Source organism: Carassius carassius, chromosome 7 (assembly GCF_963082965.1).
Source record: "Carassius carassius chromosome 7, fCarCar2.1, whole genome shotgun sequence".
Taxonomy (NCBI): Eukaryota; Metazoa; Chordata; class Actinopteri; order Cypriniformes; family Cyprinidae; genus Carassius; species Carassius carassius.
Genome location: NC_081761.1, coordinates 20,971,532 through 20,997,697, shown reverse-complemented (window position 1 = coordinate 20,997,697; position 26,166 = coordinate 20,971,532). Strand labels below are relative to the sequence as shown.

Below are 26,166 nucleotides of genomic sequence, written 5' to 3'. Positions count from 1 at the left end.
AACTTGACATTTTAGCAATAAGATTATTATTAATTAACCGTAAAGCAGTATTAATTTTGGCCATTTTTAATTTAGTGTTAGTCTTACTAAAATGTACATTTTAGTTATCATATTTAATCAACCTTGTCCTGTTTTTGTTTATTCAAGTTTAAGTCAATTAAATGTACAAGCATTTTAGTCAGGTTTTAATCAAATCTTAGTCACATTTTCGTCATGCTGTATAATGGTTAAACTGATCAAAATTATTTTTACTCAAAATTATAATTATAATAATTGTTGTCATTTGATAAATTTAATTTTGCACTTTCACCAGTAAGCACAAATAAATAGAATGTGGACTCATAAATGGTGTATTTTACCTTATCTTGTGTACTGATTTATTATAGATTTTTTATTATATAAATTAATACCAAAGACTTATGCAATATCTCTGTCTACATTATGAAAACTGTTAAAACAAACAAAAAATATTATAACAGTGAAATTCCAAGTAATTCCACTAATTCCAAATTGAAATAACCCTATTTCTCTATTAAAACAACAGCAGTTGAGTAAGTGCATTTATTCAGCAACCACAATCACAAACAATACAGTTGAGACACTTCTATTTAGATTGCTATACTCCAACTTGTTTGTGACTGTTTTCAGATCATCCTCGGCGGCGCTTCCGCAATGAGAAGTGAGTGAGTGCACATGGTTTCCAGATAAAATAAGCAAAACACCGGGCTAAAAATGGATCCTTGTAACAGCGAAGCTCTGATTCGAGGATTTTAACTTTTGATATCTGGCAAGCAAACTCATGAAATCTTGCGTAGTAGAGGTGTGTAGAGCAGTCCATAATAACGTCTCCTTTTTTGCTGAAAATAAAAATAGGTTTTTGGTAAAGTTTTACATTTTTTAAATACATTTTAGTCTCGTCTTATTTCTTCAACGAAATTGCATGTTGAAATAATGATAGTTATCATTTATTGACATTATTGTTGTCTAGTCTTCGTCTTGACTTAGTGATGGGAAAGAGCTCATCAACTAAAATATATATTTTTTTTCATGGTTTACGTTAACGAAATTAACACTTAAGTGAAAGCTAGGCAAAAGTCACGTACTGATAGTATAGTTGCCACGCAAAGCAGAAACCACTCGGTTGAACCTGCTAAGCCTTTGGGGACACATCAAGGGTGTATGTGTGCACATTTTTGATCCACGTGTGTTTTTCAAATAAAGTGTGTGTGTTTTTTTTTTTTTGTGTATGTTTCTCACTATTAAGCTAGAAAAAAGATGATGAAAGCCTTGTTGTCAGTGGAATCTTCTGAACCCCAGATGAAAGGCAACTGAGAAAGGGATTCATTTGTTTCATGGCCAAAATGTCACACACATACAGACTGACCGCTCTGCTTTAGTGTGTGTTGTGCTAGATTATGTGACCATGTCATGCAGGTGCTGCTGTGAGTCTGGAGGGAGAGTAGACTACAGTGCTGATAAACTCTCTCAACATGCTGTATTTGCTGAAAATAAAAATCAGATTGTCTTAAGAGTTAAAAGTCAAGATGAAATCAAAAGAGAGCATATTTACTGTCTTTTCTGGTCATTTCATGAACAATCTTCCTGAGAAAAGATTGTGATGACTTGCTGTCCCTGAAGTGACTTTTCTTAATAGCGTACATTTATTTACTTGCTGGTTGTTAGAAAACAGCTGAGTAGTTATTAAGCCAAGATGAAGTGGTAAAATTATTTACTATTTTAAATGAGCTCTGTTAATGTTCATGTTCACTTGTAACCAGTGCTTTAAGTGGCCCAAAAGGGGTGCCGGTACTCTATTATAGCCTATATATATATTATATATATAATTATTATTATTTTTTTTTTGATGATTCCCCTCATCCCCTGAGGTAACAACAACTATATTGAAGGATTTTATATACAGCAGTCAACAGACGACCTTATAAAAGATAATAAATCCTTTTATTAGTTTGTCGGTTTGCTTTAGCTAGAAAGAGCTACTGAACATAAATAAAATGTGCAAAAGGATTTTGAAAAAATACGCTTAGAAAGAGCTACTGCATTACTTCATTAGCTTGTGTCTGACCTGCAGCGATATCATGTATAAGGGGGTGTAAGGGGCCCTGCTAACAACATTACGTAACTGTTACGTAACTGCAACGTAATCTGGTGACCAAAGTTTCGTCGTGGCAACCGGAAAAGTGAGAGGTGCGTATACGTCACCACAACGTAACTTTGTGACGTTGCCAGTAAGTAACTGCGACGTCGTGGCAACGTCGCGGATCGGTGGTCGTGTGCTGGTAATCAGTTGGTCATTTTTTTATAATTATTCTATGGGCGGACATGCAGTACTTGAACCTAATTTATGTCCTCATGTGCCCAAACTAATTTAAAGGCTGTTTCAGCTGCTGTGAATGATGAATACATACTCGAAATGAATTCAGTTAATTTATTAACAAGCAAATATGAACAGTAATACACCCAGATTATTATTAAAAACATAGAATATACAGCGAAATATGATTGAAAGCAGTCAGCCCATACAGAAGCACATAGATTGAGATATATTAATAATAAATACATTTCCATATATTTAAATATCTATACCCTTCTGTAAGCATCCAGGGTCAAAACATTATGCACAAACATGCAAGTCTTAGTGGGCACTCAGTACATTGCATTTAAATATTATCTTTAACAATGCACACTTTCATCAACTAATCACAAGCTCCCACAATAATATGTCAGCTAATCACACCCTTAACCAAACCACTACAGATAATTCATTGAAAATAATATGCAATAGCTTATGAACAGATGTATTATAGCAAATCAAGTTTAATGACTCTCACACGTATCATACAGCATTATGGCCAGTTCACACTGCCACAAAAAATATATCTAAAAAAATATATATGTATATATGTTTAAGCAATTAACATTAAATTCTAAAATCTTAAGTAATTCTTACTTTCTCTATTCTTGCAATATTCAAGTGTTCATGTCCCTGAGTAATATCTGCATCCCCCGAAGTCTGAAGAGAACACAATATGCTAGTAGACAGCAATCCTCGTGAGAGAGAGGTCTGGTGTGGAAGGTGGATCTGGAACTGACTTCTCTTGATTATCTGTCTTCACAAACTGCCCTGAAATACAATTCAAACATTAACAATGATTGTTAGAAATGTAATGTAAGGCTCTTACTGTCACGTTTATGAACTTTCTGTTTCCTTTTTTGGTCTTCCTGTTCTTGTTTTGGTTAAGTGATTGATCCCCACCTGTTTCCAGTTCCCTCATCACCTCCTGAGTGTTTAAATACCCGGTCTGTTCAGTTCTCCCTGGTCCGTGATTGTTGATGTGTTTGTATGTAAATGTCTTGTTGATATGTTAATGCTAAATGTAATCTTGTATATTGTCTGTATTCTCCTTCGTCATCAGTAAACTCCTTATTTGTTCCAGATCCTCATCTCGCACTTTGTTTTACGTTTAGCACTAGCATAATCTGTAACACTTACATTCATAATGCTCATTTTGGAAATATAGTTAATATCAGTAATATGCAGCATGCACGATACAAGGAAGTGGTCAGTAACAACACTTTGAGGTATGATATCTATATCAGTAAGGCTACCTTTAAGAAAAAATAAAATTAATAAATTAAGTTGTGTTATGCATTCAAATAGTTAGACATGCTAAAATACATAATTTGTTAACAATAATAATAAAAAATAATATGCTGGGGGAAAAATGAAACATTTCATAGGGCCCTAAACATGTTTTTTTTTTTACTTTTAATAAATTGATGTGAAAATGTATGTACTACGAAAAAGGAGTAGAGAAAAATTAAATATTTATTTTATCATTCAAAGTCAAAGTGTTTAAATACCCGGTCTGTTCAGTTCTCCCTGGTCCGTGATTGTTGATGTGTTTGTATGTAAATGTCTTGTTGATATGTTAATGCTAAATGTAATCTTGTATATTGTCTGTATTCTCCTTCGTCATCAGTAAACTCCTTATTTGTTCCAGATCCTCATCTCGCACTTTGTTTTACGTTTAGCACTAGCATAATCTGTAACAGAATCACGGACCCACAACAGTGTAGTTAATTTAGCAGCGTTTTTTCTTTCATTTATTCTTTTTTTTTTTTTCTCCTCTCCCGGAATGGCCATCCCAGCAGTCCGTCTCCTATGCCTGGAGCAACTGGACCGTTCGCTGGAGGACCACACCAGGGACTTTTTAGATCTGGCGTGCCTTACTCACTTCCCCGAACGCTCGCTCTCTAACTTCTTCTACGCCGGCCTGAGCGAGCGGTGTAAGGCACACAGACACACAGCGCGCCAGAGCCCACCGCAGCCGCAGAGCCCGAGCCATCCACTGACATGAAGCAGGATCTCGAGAGCGCGACTGACCAGGTGTGCGAGCCGGCAACACTGTGCATCGTGGGAGTCCTCGTGGAGATCGAGGGCGTGGAGGAAAGCCCTGCCCACACTCCTGCGACTGAGAGTGAGCTGTATGCGATCTCGGGGAAAAAACATGGAGCAACGTATGGACCTTATGGACTGGTCAATGGAGGTAATCCCTAATTTTCCTGTTTCTCCGCTGGTTCCGTCCAGCCCTGATCCCCCTGTGTACCCTCTCAGTCTCCCACTCCTACCTCCTCCAGTCAGTTCCTATGCTCCATCTCCGCTGGTTCCGCCCAGCCCTGAATTTTCTGTTTCTCCGCTGGTTCCGCCCAGCTATGAATTTTCTGTTTCTCCGCTGGTTCCGCCCAGCCCTGAATTTTCTGTTTCTCCGCTGGTTCCGCCCAGCTATGAATTTTCTGTTTCTCTGCTGGTTCCGCCCAGCCCTGAATTTTCTGTTTTTCCGCTGGTTCCGCCCAGCTATGAATTTTCTGTTTCTCCGCTGGTTCCTTCCAGCTCTGAATCTTCTGTGTCTCCGCTGGTTCTGCCCAGCTCTGAATCTTCTGTGTCTCCGCTGGTTCCGCCCAGCTCTGAATCTTCTGTGTCTCCTGTGTTCCCTCCCAGCCTCCCTCCGCCCAGCTATGAATTAAAATAAAGGTGACTTTGAATTTGCATAACACAACTTAATTTATTAAGTTGTGTGCAGGTCCACCTCCTCATGGACCTGCCGGTCCCTCTGCTCCACTTCCGCTGGTTCCGTCCAGCCCTGATCCTCGTGTGTTTCCTCCCATCCTTCCTCTCTCTCCTCCTCTAGACCAGCCAGTTCCTCGTCATCCCTGCTGGTGCCAGTCAGTCCCGCAGCTCACCCTCAGTCCGCGCCATCTGGGCGCGATGTTTCGCCGCTGGACTGCCAGTCTCCAGCTCCGCCTTGGCGCGTTAAGGCCCTGTCTCCGCCTCCTGCCTCCGAGCCCTGGACTCCTCCTCGGTCCTTCGACCCAGCGGCTCCGCCTTGGCTCTTAGCTCCCTGGTCTCCACCGTGGCCTGGCATCCCACCTGCTCCACTGGGCTCCATCGTCCCTCCGGCTCCACCTCGGTCAGTCGTCGACCATCCACCGCCTTGGGACTCCATTCCTCTGGTTCCACCTCATCACTCCATCCCTCCGGCTCTGTCAGGCTCCTCCTTCCCTCTGGTTCCACCTCCATCCTCGGTCGCTCCGGCTCCACAGCAGTCTCCCAGGACCCCGCCTCCGCCTTGGTCGCCTGAGCCTTCTGCTCCACCTAGGCCCTCCGGATCCTCGACGTCACCCTGGCTCTGCGGCTGTGCTGCTCCATCTTGGGCTCCTCACCCACCGGAGCAGTCTCCGCCTGTCGGCCCCCTGGTGTCGTCGGCCCCTTCACCATGGCTCCTCCCGCCATCGACTCCACCATGGATCTCCGTCCTGGCTGGTCTCTGGTGGACCATCTGGCTCCTCCTGCTCCGGGCTCCTCCCTGGCTCCTCCCTCCATCCACTCCACCCTGGTCCCTTCCTCCATGCTCCCTCGTCACCTCCTCCTGGCCTGCTCCTCGCCCGCCTCCAGAACCCCCACCCTCCCTCCGCTGGTATTCCTCTTGCGGTGCGAGGATGCACCGTTCCGGGAAGGGGCGAACTGTCACATTTATGAACTTTCTGTTTCCTTTTTTGGTCTTCCTGTTCTTGTTTTGGTTAAGTGATTGATCCCCACCTGTTTCCAGTTCCCTCATCACCTCCTGAGTGTTTAAATACCCGGTCTGTTCAGTTCTCCCTGGTCCGTGATTGTTGATGTGTTTGTATGTAAATGTCTTGTTGATATGTTAATGCTAAATGTAATCTTGTATATTGTCTGTATTCTCCTTCGTCATCAGTAAACTCCTTATTTGTTCCAGATCCTCATCTCGCACTTTGTTTTACGTTTAGCACTAGCATAATCTGTAACACTTACATTCATAATGCTCATTTTGGAAATATAGTTAATATCAGTAATATGCAGCATGCACGATACAAGGAAGTGGTCAGTAACAACACTTTGAGGTATGATATCTATATCAGTAAGGCTACCTTTAAGAAAAAATAAAATTAATAAATTAAGTTGTGTTATGCATTCAAATAGTTAGACATGCTAAAATACATAATTTGTTAACAATAATAATAAAAAATAATATGCTGGGGGAAAAATGAAACATTTCATAGGGCCCTAAACATGTTTTTTTTTTTACTTTTAATAAATTGATGTGAAAATGTATGTACTACGAAAAAGGAGTAGAGAAAAATTAAATATTTATTTTATCATTCAAAGTCAAAGTCACCTTTATTTATATAGCGCTTTAAACAAAATACATTGCGTCAAAGCAACTGAACAACATTCATTAGGAAAACAGTGTGTCAATAATGCAAAAAAAAAAAAATCATTCAGCATTTCTTTAAAAAAAAAAAAAAAAATCTCATCTCGCTTTCATGAACCCAGTCTCCTGTCTCATCTCGTCTTGTGGGTTAAGTGTCTGGTCACACCCCTAGTAGCCAGAGCAAGAGATACATTAGATTTCTTTTGCATGTCTGACAGTGTAACATTAAGCTGAAGTATTTCGAATGAGTTAAACCTGTATCCTGTTTTCTGGGTAACATTGAGAATATCACTATATATTGTTGCAACACCTCCGCCACTACCAGTCTGACGGGGCTCATGCTTATAACAGTAGTTTGGTGGAGTTTAGACTAATGCTAAATCAAAAATGCCTGTCAAAATTAACACTGGTACAAACACAATCTTTATTGATTGGACAGCACAAGTACTTCTATTTGAGCGTGTAGAACAAAAGTCATCATAATAGTTATTTGAGAATTGTCTTACTAGTCACATGGAGCGAAGTGTCCTGGAGATGTTGTCAGAGAGCAGCTCCGCTCCGACTCTGCTGGGGTGCAGACCATCAGCGCGAAACAGCCTAGGACGCTCCCAGAAAAGATTCCAGTTATTAACAAGTAGCAGTTTCTGTTCTTTACACCATGACAACAACCATTCATTTAAAGCAACAAGTCTACTGAACCTTTCGTGTCCTCGTTGATACGTGGGCATTGGTCCTGACACGATGATCGTCGCCGCGGGTGTCGTGCTGCGAACCGTCTCGATCAGGCTCCTGAAATCCCTCTTCAGCGTCTCCGTCTGCCGCAGCGTGGTGTCGTTAACCCTCTCAGATGATAACAGTGTCGTGTTCTGTCTCGCGAAGTGGAGCTCCTGCAGGTGGAGATCCTGAAGACCGGAGGCGTTGGAAGGAGAGAGGTCATCGCCCAGGTCCTGGCTCATGTCTTACGCTGTGGACATCTGGGAAGATCGCGTCCTGGGTGCACCAAGCTTGTGCTGAGAACCACACAGAGTAGAGAAGGTAGTAGGGTTAGCTGTTTACTTACCCTGGACTTATGAGCGTCAACCCCTGAATGTTTCCAGCACAGCTCTCCACTCTCTCAGCTGGGCCTGCTTCTCCATGAGGTCACGGATCTGCTTCTCCACAGCCTCCAGCTCCTTATTACAAATAAACAAACTAGAGAATAGGTAAAATGCAGAAAAGAAAAATAGCAAAATGGAAAACATACATATAAATCTTAAGATACCAGTATTCACATTTTTTGATGTTACAGATGCATGATGATATGTTGTGTAAAATATTAAGTTATTTAATAAGCTTCCTCGGATCACCTGTGTTTTCTATCTCTGTCAGCAGCTCCCATTAGAAATTTTCTTTGAACTTCCCCTCTGTTTTAGAGGGTTTTTAAGACACTCCTGAAATCACAGTACAATTTTTATCAATATTTGTTTACAATGAAAAATCAAAACGTGTTTGAAACACTGGTTTGAAATAGTGTCAGCCAATTTTAGACCGCGAGTGACGTCACTGATAGACTCTAAGGTGCAGACTTTTAGGTTTAATTAATTAGCTTGCTTCCATTTATCTTTTGACATATTATCATCAAAAACGTTTACAAAGCTATCAAAACCGCTCCTTTACACATAAGATGTGATTAAAAGCCCAAACTTTCATTAATAAGAGCTCAAATCTATTATGTTATATTTATGCTTCTAAGCTAGCATAATATTTGCTAGCAGACATATCAGATAATTAAGATGCCATAATCACAGAGGTATAAATGTTAACAAAAGTACTTAAAGTAGACTGTGGATAATATTAACATATGTTACTTAACCAATCTGTCGCAGTTGTTGAACTTTTTTTTGGTATAACTGACGAGAAACAGAGAAACTGTCAGATGAGTCCTCTCCTCTCCAGCAGCTGATGTGTCCGCTGTTGCCATGGTAACTCTCAACGGCTAGTAGGCTAATAAAAACAATGAGATTAAATTAGCGTCTTTACGGAGATCAAGACTTTTGTTTTATAAATTTTACCAACCTCTTTATTTATTATAAATTGTAAGACTCACCTCAGAAAAAGCCAATTCTTCTGTCAGACACAGTTGAAGTGAAAAGTGCTTCAAACAAACGTGCTGTCCTCCTGATAACGTTATTGTATCTGCGGCAGATGAGATGGTGTAGCCAGTCTGTCATTATTTCACGTTCACAACTCCTTACGAAATAGAAAGTTTCACAACTCCGAAAAATGTATTTCCTTTCTTGTCAATATTGTGCGCGCGGGTGCGTCAGTTGTGGAAGCGCGCGCGCGCTGTATGCCACGTCACTATATATTAAAAGCATGTCCATATTCTGACTTGGTGAAAAGAAACACATTTTATCTTTAAGGAACGTTTAATCGTGTGTCTGAAGTTTAATTACACTTTATAAATAGCACTATACTCAGGGAGCATATAAAGAATGTACAAAAATTATGGTAATTAAAATTACGTGCGTACGACGTTGTAGTTACGTTGCCAGTAAGTCATGAAGTTACCAATATATTACGAATAGAGGACCTATCTGGGATGTTCTTGGTTATCTTGTTACGTTGGAAGGACGTACTGACGACGTTGTGAGTTGGTAATGTGATGGTAATACAATTACGGGCATGAGACGTCGTAGTTACGTTGTCAATTGGTAAGTCATGGAATTACCAAAAATTACCAATACGTTACGTAAGTGTTACGTCGTGTGTTAGCAGGGGGGGTGTCTGCGGTCTTGGGTGACGGGATGGGGGGCTTATGATATTAGACTTCGTAGCCTATAATAAAAGATAATGAATTTCAAACCTTAACTAAACACACTTTTCTTCAAAGATAAACCGTCTGTCATTACTCTTTAGTCTGCCACAAGAAACAACAACATTAAAATCATGAACTCAAATGTCATTGTAAAAAGAAAAAAAACAATGACTGTTGTAACAGTGCGTAAATCAGACCTTTCTGTTACGCTAATGCTAACGAACTTAAACGTATTTTTTGTACACAGTGCCGCGAACTGTTAATCACGCCTGTATACGCGTGCATCACTGTCCTCCTCGCAGCTGCAGCAACTTGCGCTCTCTTCATCAAGCTTTAAAACAAAAAGGGGACAAAAAGGTCATATTGTCTTTGTGCGTATAGATTAATTAGATAAATGAATATCTAAATTCGTGCCTAGCTGCCTACGGTATTTTTTTAGAACTTAGAAAAAAGATGCTGCAGCCAATGAGCAGCCGGCGGGGGCTGGTTGCAGGACGACTCAACCTCTGCAGACAGTTTTTAATGTTTATCAGACAACTACTCAAGATTTTGCTTTAGTATAATTTTTGGGACAATTAGGGCCAGATTCGGGATTCGGGACAACAGTTTAGATTTTGGTACTGTCCCGAATTTTTCGAGACGTCTGGTCACCCTACCAGAAAGAGCTACTGAATTACTTCATTAGCTTGCGTCTGACCTTCAGTGATATCATTGAGGCTTGGTGGGGTGTCAGCCAGCGAGTTATCTGATTCTGACCGTGTTGTTTTAGTACTCAGAGTCTGAAGCCAGGAAAGCATATTAAGTGTTATTCACTGTATTTGAATTTTAACTGAGCCGAGTGTGCGTGTTTCACACACCCTCTCCGGCCACGTTAAGTTCTTTCTGACAGCGGCAAAAGCGACGCATGCACTTTCACTTGCTAAACTGAAGGGTGTATGGGTAATGTAGTCTCTGCTCTCGGTGGGATGAATTAGGAAGCTTGCATTGTGAAGGGCGCTCTGAATAGCGGCAGCGCAGGCAAAAGATTAAAACCTCTATTAAAACAGATGTCCAAATGAGCGTACCGGAACGCTAAAAGCATGTTCTGAGCGCACGGAGAGGTGGCGGTACGCTCAAGAGCTATATTTGGAAGTGGCGGTAATGAGTACCGGTGCGTACCGGCCCACTTAAAGCACTGCTTGTAACAAATAATAAAAATTTAACTGCTTCTGTTTCCTGGTTTTTCAGAAACTCTTTCAGGCAATTGGTCCTCCTCTCACAGGTAGAACAAAGAACCAGCAAATATAAAACAAAACATGCAACATACATCAAGATACTCAGCTAAACCTGAGAAGCTGGCAGAAACTATTCCAGAAAAGAAATTTAGACAGCTTTAATTATAAGTATTACAATTTTGCAGTTGTAATGTAAAATTGAATTATTATAATTTTTCTTGAATACTCAAGCTTGGCTGTTTTATAGTAAGATTTTAGTAATATTTCTTGTTTAGTATAGATTGTATTTGTATTTGTAATGTATGTAAAAAAATATGTAAAAATAAATACCGTAAATAAATGTATATAACCATAAGATTTTGACCAAATTATTAAGCACTACAAACACAACAAGCCTAGATTGCATTTCAAATCCTAAAAGATGCATATGAGTACTTATTTTATTTTTATTTATTTTTTTTTTTGGGGGGGGGGTTGCTCAAAATTAATAATTCAAACCAATAACTCAAACTTTCTTTTGCACATTGTCAGACTTGTTTCACAAGAGATACTCAGCAATGAATGAAAACAAAAAATGCCAGCCAACCCCAACCTCCAGAATTTACAAAATCTGCTTAATAACAATGTTATTAATAAATAATGAATAGATAATAACACTGCAAATGCCACAGATTTTTGACTGCTGAAGTAGAATGGTTTTCGTTCCTGAAATCTGGTCAGCTAATGCTAAACTACAGTGCACATAATCACATTTTCCCATTTGTTTCCTTCCTCAGATGAGCATGTTGTGATGGGAAATAAACTGCTGGTGTACATCAGGTGAGGTGACTTTCTGCATAAGTACTGCACTCATACATAGTTGTGTGCAATTACACACACACCTGTTTCCTTCTCCTCTGCTAGCTGTTGTTTGGCAGGACGGGCCTATCCGTTAGGTGACATTCCAGGAGATCTGGTCTCTCAGGTGAAAAACCAGGTAAGAAGTTTGATTAAACCCAGATTGCAGAGAATTTGTATGGTTTGGTTTGCAGTCACATTCTAATGTCTGTACAGCTCAACACTGTAACACTCATGTCTGTTTGGTTTGTATGGGTCTGTATAATTCATGCCACTCTTTCTCCCTCAGTTATATACAGCACAAGTGTGTGTTTAGTATTCTCTGCAGTTTGCTCTCAGCAGGGCTTTTAGAGGGATTTTCTCTTTGTTTCCCATTCAGAGTGCTCAAGTGATTTGTTCTGGGATAGACAACCTCCAGAGGAACTTAAAAACGGACATGGATCACACACACACACACACACACACACATTGAGTGCTGTCACACTCTATAGGTTTGAGTGAAAGCATGACAGACAGGGTTGTTTACTCCAAAGATGTGTAGAGATGATCTGTCCTGAAACAAGACAGAATGTTCTCGGCGAAATTAAGGAGAGTATCGAAGAATCCAGGTTTAGGTTTTAAGATGGGCTGCAAAATACCCCCTGAAAGAAATAAATGCATAAAAAAATGAGATGTATGCTGGTGGTTTTCTGCCAGGACATTATCTATTGAGTCTACGGTCATTTACCCTGAAGCAGAGTTTGATTGACAGCAAATCTAGCTAATAATAACACAGAATCTGCCATTTTGTCCGACAAACAAATCAGACCGGAAAGTAGATTAACGTTGGTGGACTTGAACTTGAAAAGTGGTGTGTACTGTCGTCTTTCCGTGGTTGAGACAGAATACTTTCTGATGTACACTCATGTTTATCTTGTGCCATAATACCGAGTCCCTCAGTTGCCCTCGGTGTGAAAAGATGAATCTCAAAATCATACAGTCACTGTTGGAAAGGGATAAAATACACAAAAATGCTGGAAAACCAAAGAATTTGTGGGACTTGAAGGATTGTTTTGTAGAACAGCAGGCAGTTAAACTGTTCAGGACGAACAAGGGACTCATGCAAAAAATCACTTTGCAACAAAACAGCTGTGGATCATTTAGGTAAAAACACAGTAATAAGAATCCAGGGGATGTAAACTTCTGAAAGGAGTCTTTTTTTTTATAAATGAATTTGTCAATTTTTCTTGTGGACTATATGTAAACATATTTCATGTGAAATATAGTATTCAGGTCACTAAATAAACAATAACTTGAATTTTGTATAATCCCTCTTATTTTGGTAAAATAATTAACATTTTGCAGATTCTGAAAGGGGGTTGAAAACACTTGACCTCAACTGTACATTAAAAAAAACAGTACTGAAAAAATAGGCATAGGCCTTTTTCAAACTATGACAACACGGGTAACTTAGTGTTTCAGTGACCAATAAAATGTATGTAGCCTACACACACACATATGTATGCTTGTGTATGTTTTTATATGTGTTTACTATATGTATTTTTAGTAGTGTGTACTGTATGTTTTACAGCATGGAGTAAATTGTATTATCAAGTGGAGTATCATCTTGTTGGCCCTGAGTTGTCATGTTCAAAGGGACATCTGCACAGAGAGACTCCTGTTCCTCTTTGATCCTTCATTGCAATGAAGCATCATCCACACATTCCCATGCAGTCACACACACACACATTGTCACATCTGCAGGTCCAAATCCTTCCTGAAATAAAACCTTCTCCCTGCTGTAAAAGAAAACATTGGCGTTGCAAAGATGAGCACCTCCAAATGATGCCCAATTACCTCCCTTTATGTGTCTGTGAATGAGAGATAATGGCTAATCTTTTGGTCTGTGCCTCTCTCTCTCTCTCTCTCTCTCTCTCTCTCTCTCTCTCTCTCTCTCACACACACACACACACATACACACACACACTGGAAGGAAAGTGTACTACCTGGTCACCATGGCAACTAGTCAGCCCCTATACTGTACTCAGATGATAATGGGTTGAATTTTGATTTAGTTATTGTGTAGAGGAATTGGTTAACGAGCACATAGATAAAAATTTTACAATGGCTTTTTAACTTGAATGTTAAAAATATAATATAATTGATGAAATTTTATATATAAGTGTTTTAAAATAATAACATAAAGTAAGTGTTCGATGACAGCAAAGGTAATCTTAAAAAATAAAAAAATCATTGAAAAGCAATGCTGTGCTATTTATATTGTATTACTGAATGCGTTCCAGGTGTTTGAGTTTCTCATTCGTCTGAACTCGTTGGAGGCTGCTCAGGAAGAGGAAGTGTATCCATACATTCAAACTCTTCTGCACTTCGACACTCGAGAGTTCCTCAACGTCCTGGCACTGGTTTGCACCAGCTGATCCATAATTCAATATGTATTACTAAAATCATCAGTGCTCTACTAATGTGTTATACATTGTAACCTCAAGACTAAGCTCTACACCCCCCCTCCCTCCGAGGGGGACCGCTCACGGGGACCTGCGGAAACCTGGGGGTAGGACAGACGAGGCAAGAGAAAAGGAGATGGAAGGAGAAGCGACAGAGGGGAGAGAGGGAAAAAAAAAAATTCCGGTTCCCAGACGCACTGCTGCTCGGCCCTCCACCAGCTGGGTGATCTCCTCCGCAGTGCCTGGCGGTGGCACTGGAAGGCCCTCAGCTGACGGCACGGCGGCTCCTCCGGTTTTGGGCAGCCGGCAGGAGTCCCCCGTTCCCTGCTCCTCCGGATTCCTTCACGGAGGCAGCAGGCTCCGGCCCCCTGGCGAACCGCGCCAACTCCTCCGCTCCCTCACGGATGGCAGCCGCCCCTCCACATCACGGGCGGCCGGCAGCGAGCTCGCCCGTCCCCGGCAACTCACTCCAGCCCACCGCCTCGAGCATCCATGGCGGCACACTCCCTCGCCTGCTCGATGGCACCGCGGATTCACCACAGCGGCGAGAGATCTTCAGCAGTGCGTCCCTCCTTCTCCCGGGTTTCGACACCACTGTAACGATAAAAACCTTCATAACCATGAGGAAAAAGGAGGCGGGAACCGGCGGACAATCAAATAATATTTTAATGATCAAAATAAACACAAAACAGCGCGTCAGCCCCTCACAGACGACTGACGTGCACAAATAAAAATCAAAACACAAACTAAAACCCAGGCCTGGTCCTCTAACGTCTGTCACTGTTGTCGCTCTGGTTTTATATCCTTTCATCTCCTCTGTGGGACTCGAGACCGGTGGGTCGAGCAGGTGTCGCTCATTCCCAATCACTCCACTGGCCTCGCTCCTGTTCCCAAATCTCTGGGCCCCGCCCCACTCGTCACATACATGTAGAGTGTAGTTCAGTACACTCTATAATCAGATCTGAATATTAATATCTCCTTGTCTCACAGACATTTGAGGACTTCAAGAATGACAAACAGGCTCTGGAGTATCAGCAACGGATTGTGGACATTTTACTGAAGGTAACAGTAACATATTTCTCACTGTCTTTTGCCTACAAATCTCATACACATACGCACACACATACATTCGAATGCTCACCCAGCTTTCCCTCCATCTGTGTAAAAATCATTTGGCTCTGAAATGATTCTTCACTCTGTCATTGGAATGTAAATCATGTGAATGGGATAATTTTATCTGCTGGAGAAGCGGTTCAGTCCTGCAGTCTTCCTCCCCCACCACATCACAGCTCATTCAAGAGCCTTCAGCAACTCAAATCAACATCCGCACACTCTCTCTTTCTCTCCATCTGTAATCACTTGTTCATTCATAAAAAACAGAGAGCACTACCTTGGCCCCCATGGTATCCCACATGACTCCCACATAACTCCACCGAATATCCAGCAGAAATAAAATGCTTATCATTCAGAAGGTTTTACCATATTTTAATTAATTCCTCAGAATTTAACAATCACACATGTAGAAAAATGCAAAAAAAGCCCCATCTTTTTTCTGCTTAAATAAATTTTCAAAAATGCAAAACAGTTAAAAAATCACTTGATCTTAGAAAACCTGGTTCAATGTTTGTGAAGCAAGATAGTGTAACAAATAACAGTCTAACCACCCTGAAGTTTACATTTCATTCATATTCTCAAAATAATTGTGTATGTGATGAATAAGTATCTTGAATCTTGTTTGTAAAATTTTCTTGAGTAATGCTAAAAAAACTAGCATTTTAAATGCTAATGTCTAATACTTTTATTATTATTTTTTTTTTAAGGATAGTATTATTATTCATGAGTAATGCTTACTTTTAAAGTGCATATTCCAGGTTAGAGACCCCAGTGAGTCGATGTATAGAAAAATAATGTAGGAACTAGATTTTCTTTAAACTATATTTTTAAATACGCTTTTAAGGCTTCTGGAGTCGTTTTTGTGTGTCACACTTGTTAATATCCCAACACTAACGAAATGTGAGATCATGGTCACAGCTGAGGAAAGTTAGTGCTGCAGCTGTGACCATGACCTCACATTTCTCACAAATAATGAAACAAAAATGTGTTTATCTCTCTCCTGCAGTGATGAAAAACTGCTAGATCATGTAACGTTAGTGTTGGGATATTAACAAGTGTGACAGAACGACTCCTCGGGCCACACCCCCCTCACAAATGGTGCAGCCGGTTGAGTTTCTGGATGAGTTTCTAGACCCTCTCAGGCTCCTGACATCTTATTTCTGGGCTCAGAAGGAAGACCTTATGTCGATCGCCGCATCACAAGGCGGGCTTGAGTCCTCGTGAGATGAAGATTCGGCTGCGTTGCCTCCCTCGAGAGTCCCAGTGTTGCCCGAGTTCGATCCCGAGCTGACAGCCGTGTTTTCCCGGGCAGCTGAGAGCATCGGGCTTGACTTGAATCCTCCACCCTGCCTCGAGCGCTCAAGGCTGGATGATTGGTTCCTGGGGGCTGCTCATGCTTATCGTGTTTGAAACGGCCCGCTGCTGCCTCCACTCTGCAGCCAGCACAGCCGCCTCAGTCTGCTCGTCCCAGAGGGCGCCCCCCCTGTGGTCTCCTCTACTCCCGCTCGGCCACCGCAGCAGCCGTTACCCCGGCCGCAGCGAAGAGATGGCCGCAGAAGGCCGGCGCAGCCCGTCTCTGCCCCTAAACCTGCCAAGCGTCAGCCCAAGCGGCATTCCTGAGATGGGCGACCCGGACGGGCGACCCAGAGTTGGAGACGTCAGCTTGTCAGGAGATGGTAGCAGGACCACTCCTTCCCCGGAGGAGGTTTGCCTTCTCATGCCCTCTTTGCCACTTGGAGTCAGACGGTAAGGGACGCTATCCCTCCCATGCTGGGGCTGTCCACCTCGCTGCCCCACTGTGGGTATGCCTGTAGTTCCCTTGACCCCGCTGGATCGGTTTCTGGGAGCCTGGCTAGAGCTCCCCAGGCCATAACTCTGGCTCATCCGAACAATCAGGCTCGGCTACACGATTTAGTTTGCCAGGCGTCCCCCCAGGTTTCAGGGTGTTTGCGCGACAATGGTGGGCAAAGAAGCTCCTGTCATGCACGCGGAGGTCACGACCCTGCTAGCAAAGGGCGCGATAGAGCCGGTCCCTCCAGCCGACATGAGGTCCAGCTTTTACAGTCCCTACTTCATAGTACCCAAAAAAACAGGTGGGTTACTGCCAATCCTGGACTTGCGTGTCTTGAACCGAGCTCTTCACAGACTTACGTTCAAGATGCTAATGCCCAAGCGCATTTTCGAATGCATGAAGTCATCCGTTGGATTGGTTTGCAGCAATCGACCTGAAGGACGCGTACTTTCATGTCTCCATTCTTCCTCGAATCAGACCATTTCTTCGGTTTGCTTTTCGAAGGGCAGGCATTTCAGTACAAGGGCCTCTCATTCGGGTTGGTCCTGTCTCCCCTTGTCTTTACAAAAGTCACGGATGGAGCCCTGGCTCCTCACAGGGAACGAGGGGTCCGTATCCATCAAGGCGATCTATGCTCCCGCCACATGTCGCAACTTGCACGCCATCTCCTCTTATGGAGTCAGAAGCATCTGAGGTCGCTTCATGTCATTCACATCCTGGGCAGGCTCAATCGTGCAGCCGATGAGCTCTCACAGCAGCAGTCTCGCCCCGGGTAATGGAGACTCCACCCCAAATCGGTTCAGCTGATTTGGGAATGCTTCGGAGATGCTCAAGTACACTTGTTTGCCTCTCCAAAAAATTCCCACTGCCAGTTGTTTTACTCCCTGACCAAGGGGACCCTTGGCACAGACGCTCTGGCACTCAGCTGGCTGCTGGCCTGCGCAAGTATGCGTTTCCCCCAGTGAGCCTTCTTTCATAGACGTTATGCAAGATCAGGGAGGACGAGGAGCAGATCCTCATGGTGATTATATCTTTTTGGCCCAGCAGGACCTGGTTCCATGAACTTGTACTCCTCGCGACAGCCCCTCCCTGGCCAATTCCTCTGAGGAAGGACCTTCTTTCTCAGAGACGTGGCACCCTCTGTCATCCATGTCCCGATCTTTGGAACCTACATGTGTGGGTTCTGGACGGGTCGCGGAAGGTTTAGGTACCTTGCCACCTCAGATGGTAGCTACCATCACTCGTGTCCACCAGACACGCCTGTGCTTTGAAGTGGAACCTGTTTGTCACTTGGTCTTCTTCACGTCGTGAGGACCCCTGGAAATGCCCTATCGGGTCAGTGCTTTACTTTTTTCCGGAGGGGTTGGAACGAATGCTGTCTCCTTCCACCCTGAAGGTGGCTGAAGGTGCCATTTCGGCTCACCATGACCCTGTTAAAGGTAAGTCTCTTGGGAAGCATGATCTGATCATCAGGTTCCTGAGAGGGGCCAGGAAGCTTTGGCCAGGAAGCCCTTTCTGGGCAATCCCACGTGTGTATGTCCACAGTAAGTCTCTTCCTAGCATGTGTCTTTCCCTTGGCAAGCCCCTTGCCAGCTCTGTCATTGAAACTTCCACCCTGCGGGCTGGGTACCTCAGAGTTCATGTGTATCACCACCTTTGGTTGATACCTGCCTTTGTAAGTTCTCCTACGAGCAGGCAGCCTGCTAGCATACGTCCAGCTGGAATATGCTACCCAGTGTATTCTGTGTTAGCAATAGGCACTCGCTCATGCTGGCCTCACGACAGGATGCTATCACTCACAGCCATGTGGCATTTTGTAAGGGACCCCATTCGTCATTCTCTTTCTGATGCAATCAGACAAATGAAAGAGTCGATCAGGACTGTGTTTGAAACATGAGCCAAATTCCTCAGGAAGGCACCCGGAGATCATAAATCAGTTCTAGTGCCACAAGTCAGAAACAATTTAACCAACCAACCAACTCTTTCACAGAACAGCTTTCGACATTAACACCATTAGAACAATTATTGAAAATTTCAATTCAGAGAAGAGATTGTCAAATTTGGGGAAAGTAATTGAGATGGAACGTCGGACATCACGTGTAAACCCATGAGAGTACTACACAAGATCCTTTGACTTCCCCCACCTAGCAGAACCAGACTTAAATTCCTAAGGGTCCTTTTAACCTCTGGTCTCCACAGAAATCTTTGTCAGATAATGGCACAGAAAACTGTCTTTTCTACATATATATGGACCAAAATGAACTCAAAAAGACTTATAAATGAATATCAGTCCATCGCTTCACTCCATATTCATTTATATGTAACCCACACATTTGACTATTATGTTTAATCACTTATTGTGTATGTCTTTTAATAACTATGGGATAGCTTAAGGATTCATAATCATGTTTGGTATGTTTGTGTTCAAATCTGTTAGCAACAGTCATGACCATCAGTTATTTGTCAAATGTATCATAATCTTGTTATAGGAATCATGTCCAAAATTAGACCCTGCAAGAGCGGAAAAATTCGGACCACATGCTTGATAAGATAACATATGATTTATGATACCCCCGAGCCAAGACAATATCTGATTTGGTCAATACAACATTTGAGGTGTGGCCAACAGGCCAGTTTAAATACTTAGGACACCATAAAATCTTGCTTTTAGTTTTAGCTTTGCTTTGGCTATCAGTCATGCCAGCTTTTAGTATGCCTTTAGTTAGCTTTTAGCTTTTAGCTTTTGTTAAGCTTTTGCTATTAGTCATGTCTGCTTTTAGCTTGTAGCTTTGCTTCCTAGCTTTAGCTTTTAGACATGCTTTTAGTCATCACTGTTAGCTTTTCTTTGAGCGTGGTTCCAGCGTGCATCGGCCTGCACGCCTGCTGCTACTTAGCCACGATGAGAAGAAACACCACCTAGTCTCGCCAAACTTTACCTCTTTTCTTTTCCGTTTGAGAGTTTCTTGTTCTGAGTTAAGTTTCGTAACGTCGAGTCTCCGACGTCTGACCTCAAGTGCCCATTCAACTTCAACCAGCCCACACAACTCCGCGTCTTCAGCCAACGCCCAACCACGGGCTACCCAAGATGTCACTTCAACGACTACTGAACTTCCAGCCAATCAGCGACATCGGGAAAATCCCTTTCAACGACAACAAAGGGAACACCTTTACACAGGCAATGTACCTTCAGACATTTGTACTGATGTATCTAATATAATTTTAACCTCATTGAGGAACTCAATGCGAGGGTTAATTAAGTCAAGTCAAGTCAAGTCACCTTTATATAGCGCTTTAAACTAAATACATTGCGTCAAAGCAACTGAACAACATTCATTAGGAAATCAGTGTGTCAATGATGCAAAATGATAGTTAAAGGCAGTTCATCATTGAATTCAGTGATGTCATCTCTGTTCAGTTATATAGTGTCTGTCAACGATATCGCTATAGATGAAGTGACCCCAACTAAGCAAGCCAGAAGCGACAGCGGCAAGGAAACGAAACTCCATCGGTGAGAGAATGGAGAAAAAAACCTTGGGAGAAACCAGGCTCAGTTGGGGGACCAGTTCTCCTCTGACCAGACGAAAACAGTAGTTCAATTCCAGGCTGCAGCAAAATCAGATTGTGCAGAAGAATCATCGGTTTCCTGTGGTCTTGTCCTGGTGGTCCTCTGAGACAAGGTCTTTACAGGGGATCTGTATCTGGGGCTCTAGTTGTCCTGGTCTCCGCTGTCTTTCAGGGCAGTAGAGGTCCTTTCTAGGTGCTGATCCACGATCTGGTCTGGATACGTACTGGATCCGGGTGACTGCAGTGACCCTCTGATCTGGATACAGACTGGATCTGGTGGCTACGGTGACCTCAGAATAAGAGAGAAACAGACAAATATTAGCGTAGATGCCATTCTTCTAATGATGTAGCAAGTACATAGGGTGTTATGAGAAGTGTTCCCGGTTTCCGGTTTACCTAATTAATGCAGCCTAAAAATCCTTTAACGGATTTGGATATTAAAAGCATATTAGTATGTTATGTGTAAGCCAGGTTAAAGATATGGGTCTTTAATCTAGATTTAAACTGCAAGAGTGTGTCTGCCTCCCGAACAATGTTAGGTAGGTTATTCCAGAGTTTAGGCACCAATTAGGAAAAGGATCTGCCGCCCGCAGTTGATTTTTATATTCTAGGTATTATCAAATTGCCTGAGTTTTGACAACGTAGCGGACGTAGAGGATTATAATGTAAAAGGAGCTCATTCAAATACTGAGGTGCTAAACCATTCAGAGCTTTATAAGTAATAAGCAATATTTTAAAATCTATACGATGTTTGATAGGGAGCCAGTGCAGTGTTGACAGGACCGGGCTAATATGGTCATACTTCCTGGTTCTAGTAAGAACTCTTGCTGCTGCATTTTGGACTAGCTGTAGTTTGTTTACTAAGCGTGCACACCCAATAAAGCATTACAATATCTAACCTTAAGGTCATAAATTCACGGATTAGCATTTCTGCATTTGACATTGAGAGCATAGGCCGTAATTTAGATATATTTTTGAGATGGAAAAATGCAGTTTTACAAATGCTAGAAACGTGGCTTTCTAAGGAAAGATTGCGATCAAATAGCACACCTAGGTTCCCAACTGATGACGAAGAATTGACAGAGCAACCATCAAGTCTTAGTGTTCTAGGTTATTACAAGCAGAGTTTTTAGGTCCTATAATTAACACCTCTGTTTTTTCAGAATTAAGTGATTGATGGCTGTTCATGTCTATGCATAACGCATAAGAAGCGTTATGCTTGTTTCTGCATGTTTAAATAGTTACGGATTTTGCACCCTGCATTAAGGCCTGTTCTTAATTAGATTGAATACATTTAATACCAGTCTGGAAGCTATTTAGCTACTGACAGGGAAGCTGACAATTGTGATTTAAGAATTATTCTTCCTTTCCTATATGAAAAGATGTTTTGTTGAGGTTTTTTGGTTACTCATTCTTTTGCAGGTTCTAGAGTTTCTGTGTATGTAGTCCAGATGATGACTCTAGACATACTGAAAGACAGCAGGTAGAAAGACATCTTTAATTTTACTCAGGATTTGTAAAAACATTGATTGATCATGTGATCTTCATGTGTTATGTTTCAGGTTCTGCTGGAGCTGCTGCAGGTTGGTGGCGTGGTCCAGTTTGATGAGGGGCGTCTCCTTGACCTTGCACAGAAGGCCAAATTGTAAGATATCTTTCAATCAGAACGCAGAACAGATTTGCTTCATCCACCAAACATATATACAGCTGAAGTCCTTTAACTTCATGGTCAAAACAAGATTTATTTGTGGAACGATAAGATCATCCATCTTCTACAGTACAGCATGAACCATTCATAGATCATAGCAAATCATCATTTATAATGGTCCGGCATGTTATTTGAGGAGGCATATATTTAATTATCCCAATAAAGCATTACAATAATCTAACCTTAAGGTCATAAATGCACGGATTAGCATTTCTGCATTTGACATTGAGAGCATAGGCCGTAATTTAGATATATTTTTGAGATGGAAAAATGCAGTTTTACAAATGCTAGAAACGTGGCTTTCTAAGGAAAGATTGCGATCAAATAGCACACCTAGGTTCCTAACTGATGATGAAGAATTGACAGAGCAACCATCAAGTCTTAGTGTTCTAGGTTATTACAAGCAGAGTTTTTAGGTCCTATAATTAACACCTCTGTTTTTTCAGAATTAAGTGATTGATGGCTGTTCATGTCTATGCAATTTCACGTATTGCTGTAAACTTGGGATTCCACATTACCATTCTCTTAAAATGATCTTTCCCTAACTTTCGATCTTCCTGCAACTTGAATGTGTGAGTGCGTGCGTTTATGTGTTAGATTAGTTTATCTGTCTTAGATTTATCTAATAAAGCCTTATTCATATTGAAAAGAGAAGTATCTTGTGTTTTGTGCTTACAAGTTAATGTCTTAAACTGCCGATCTTGTTACTGTGCTAATTGATAGTGTTTTCACTATAGTTTGGATATTAATATCCAGCGCAGATTTGATGTTAAACGGCTCATTCAGTGAATCGCAGGGCGTCTCAGTGATCAGCCGTGAAACAGTGATTCTGTTCAAATTCCCTTTAAAATCTTAAATGATTTCCTTTGAGCTAAATTGACCTGTTTCCCTTACAGAGGGAACAGAGACGTTACGTCCCCTTGCCACATCGCTGTTCCGCTGAACAGCCAGGTCACTGGGCTCGGCACTTCAGCGAAGACCTGTTTGCGAGTTGCTCACGCTGCTCCTTATATACCCGCTCTGCGGGGCGGAGCTCGTGATGCAAGTTCCGCAGACCAAGGTACTTTGTGTACCATTGGCTCGTTTTGTAACCTCTCGAAGGTGATTGGGCTCTCGAACAAGATCCCATTCGTCAGTCTCTTACTGACGTAATGTCTCCGTTCCCTCCTTCAGGGAACGAGGGTTACATATGTAAATGAGACGATAGATAGATAGATGTAGATAAATGGATGGATGGATGGATGGATGGATGTACCAAACATATACTACTGAAAGAAAGAAAAATTTGCCATCTGGCCCATAAATCGTGAATGCTGAGCTAGATACACAACAACAGCCTCATCTTGTTGATTCTCTGGAGGGATCTGGACAGAGTAGCAGGTGTAGTGGTGGACAAGACAGTGCTGTGTTCTCATAGAGCCTGTGGTGACCTCAGTATTCCTCTCTCAGAGACTCCATGAGGCCTGATGAGTATGCTGAGAGAAGCAAGCAAAAGTTTAGATCACATTCACTGCTGACCATGCTTTTCCACTTGGCCTCCATCACATCTGCATCTCCATTAGGAGCAGAAGCTGCAGTCCAGTAGAGGTGGTTAATAACAGCTGGCCTTTACTGCTTCAGGTCTTCACACTCCCTCATTACTTGCAATGTCTCCCAAAGCCATATAAATGCACCACATGACAAAAAAAATTACCAAACAATGTCACTAAGCTGTAACTAGACTTAATGGTTATGCCTTCTCATATGTTAATGTTTTTACATGGTATATAACGTTATTGCTAATGCTTACAAGCTAGCTGCAGTGCTTTAAAACAACCTATACACATCTTATTGTGACTCATTATGCAAAAATTATGTTCACTGATTTGGTAGGTAGCAAATGTTTAAAAACAAGACTTGCGGTGCACAGCTGACTTTTTCGTAGAGCAGCATCTCTGACAGATCTGTGAGCATCATGTCACCCGTCGGTGGGTGAGCCACAGGCAGAACAGGACCCAAAGCAGGTGCTGTGTTGTGTGCATCAGCTCTGAGTCAAACTCACTTGCTTCGATATCCAATGTTGAACTGCATCATTTTGCCGGGATGATAAATTATCCTCTGGTGTAAAGTGATCGCTAAGTTACACACTACTGCGTTTCCTAGAAGCAGATGCATTAGTAAAGTCCCGTCTATTCACCTGCACAAACGCACCCAATCCCGGAATATACCGTCCTCACTGACTCACACCCGCTCAAAGCAGAGCGTGGCACACGACTCCCTCTCGTGAATTAATATGACACGAACTGTCAAGGAAACCTTTTCTTCTAAATTGTCAATAAGTCAATAATTAGAACCTACACCTCAACTTTAGAAACTCAAATATTCACTACAGATGTTACTGAATGGCCTTATAATTGAATATTGCACCACTTATCATAATCTCAATCCTTAAGTAAAAGTTCCTAAATAGCAGAAGAATAACTTTCTTTGGACAAGCCTGTCAGTCAGATCTCTCTCTCTGTGCACCGATTCCAATACCAGAGGCATTTTTGCTAATCAGTTGATTAGATGACAAAACACAAAATAAAAGTGTGACTTTGGCTTTTCCGTTCAAATTTACTTGAACAAAAATAATGGCAAAGAAATGGCAAGTAACCCATTCAATTAAATTTTACCTTTTGAATTAGAGTAAAACACACTCCGATAATCTTAACAAAAATAATTGTAAAAATGTTTCACTCTTTATATATACAGACACTAACAAATTCCTTGTGTGTGTGCACTTTTCAGGTTATGGTGGACAATTCTGACTTCACCCCTTCTCAGGTCGGCTGTCTTTTTACCTTCCTTGCACGACAACTTGCCAAACCTGACAATACCCTCTTTGTTAACCGGAAGCTGTTTGACCAGGTGACGTGACTGTCTGCTTCTTTCACAGTTCATTTGTCAGTCCCTCGCCTTTTCCATTTGCACTATGCTGTCATTTTTCTAATCTGAGCTATAATGGTTAAAGCAAGAGAATATTTCTAAGGTGTTAGTGCTGGTAAAGACAATTAGCAGCTTCTGTAAAAATAGCTCTCCGCATTAGAAGCGTTATGCTTGTTTCTGCATGTTTAAATAGTTCAGGATTTTGCACCCTGCATTAAGGCCTGTTCTTAATTAGATTGAATACATTTAATACCAGTCTGGAAGCTTTTCAGCTACTGACAGGGAAGCTGACAATTGTGATTTAAGAATTATTCTTCCTTTCCTATATGAAAAGATGTTTTGTTGAGGTTTTTTGGTTACTCATTCTTTTGCAGGTTCTAGAGTTTCTGTGTATGTAGTCCAGATGATGACTCTAGACATACTGAAAGTAGAAAGACATCTTTAATTTTACTCAGGATTTGTGAAAACATTGATTGATCATGTGATCTTCATGTGTTATGTTTCAGGTTCTGCTGGAGCTGCTGCAGGTTGGTGGCGTGGTCCAGTTTGATGAGGGGCGTCTCCTTGACCTTGCACAGAAGGCCAAATTGTAAGATATCTTTCAATCAGAACGCAGAACAGATTTGCTTCATCCACCAAACATATATACAGCTGAAGTCCTTTAAATTCATGGTCAAAACAAGATTTATTTGTGGAACGATAAGATCATCCATCTTCTACAGTACAGCATGAACCATTCATAGATCATAGCAAATCATCATTTATAATGGTCCGGCATGTTATTTGAGGAGGCATATATTTAATTATTCTCTGGAAATGTGGTTGATAAATTAGATTTAACTTGTACATAAATGTTAGTTAGATATTTTCTTGTAAAAATCACTTGCACTAAAGTTTGCATAGATGAGCATCATGAAACCTGTCAAAACCACGTCCAGATCATATTTCACCTTAGAATCAAAAGAAAGAAATATGAAATCGTATTTCACTTAAATACAATTCAGTATAAATAATTAAGACTATGTAATATGAATT

General features: G+C 41.7%; 1 pseudogene; it reads left to right on the top strand.

Moving 5' to 3' along the window:
• The window catches only part of LOC132143294 (vacuolar protein sorting-associated protein 8 homolog), a 39,339-nt pseudogene that overhangs the window by 10,343 nt on the left and 2,830 nt on the right, over nt 1–26,166 (top strand).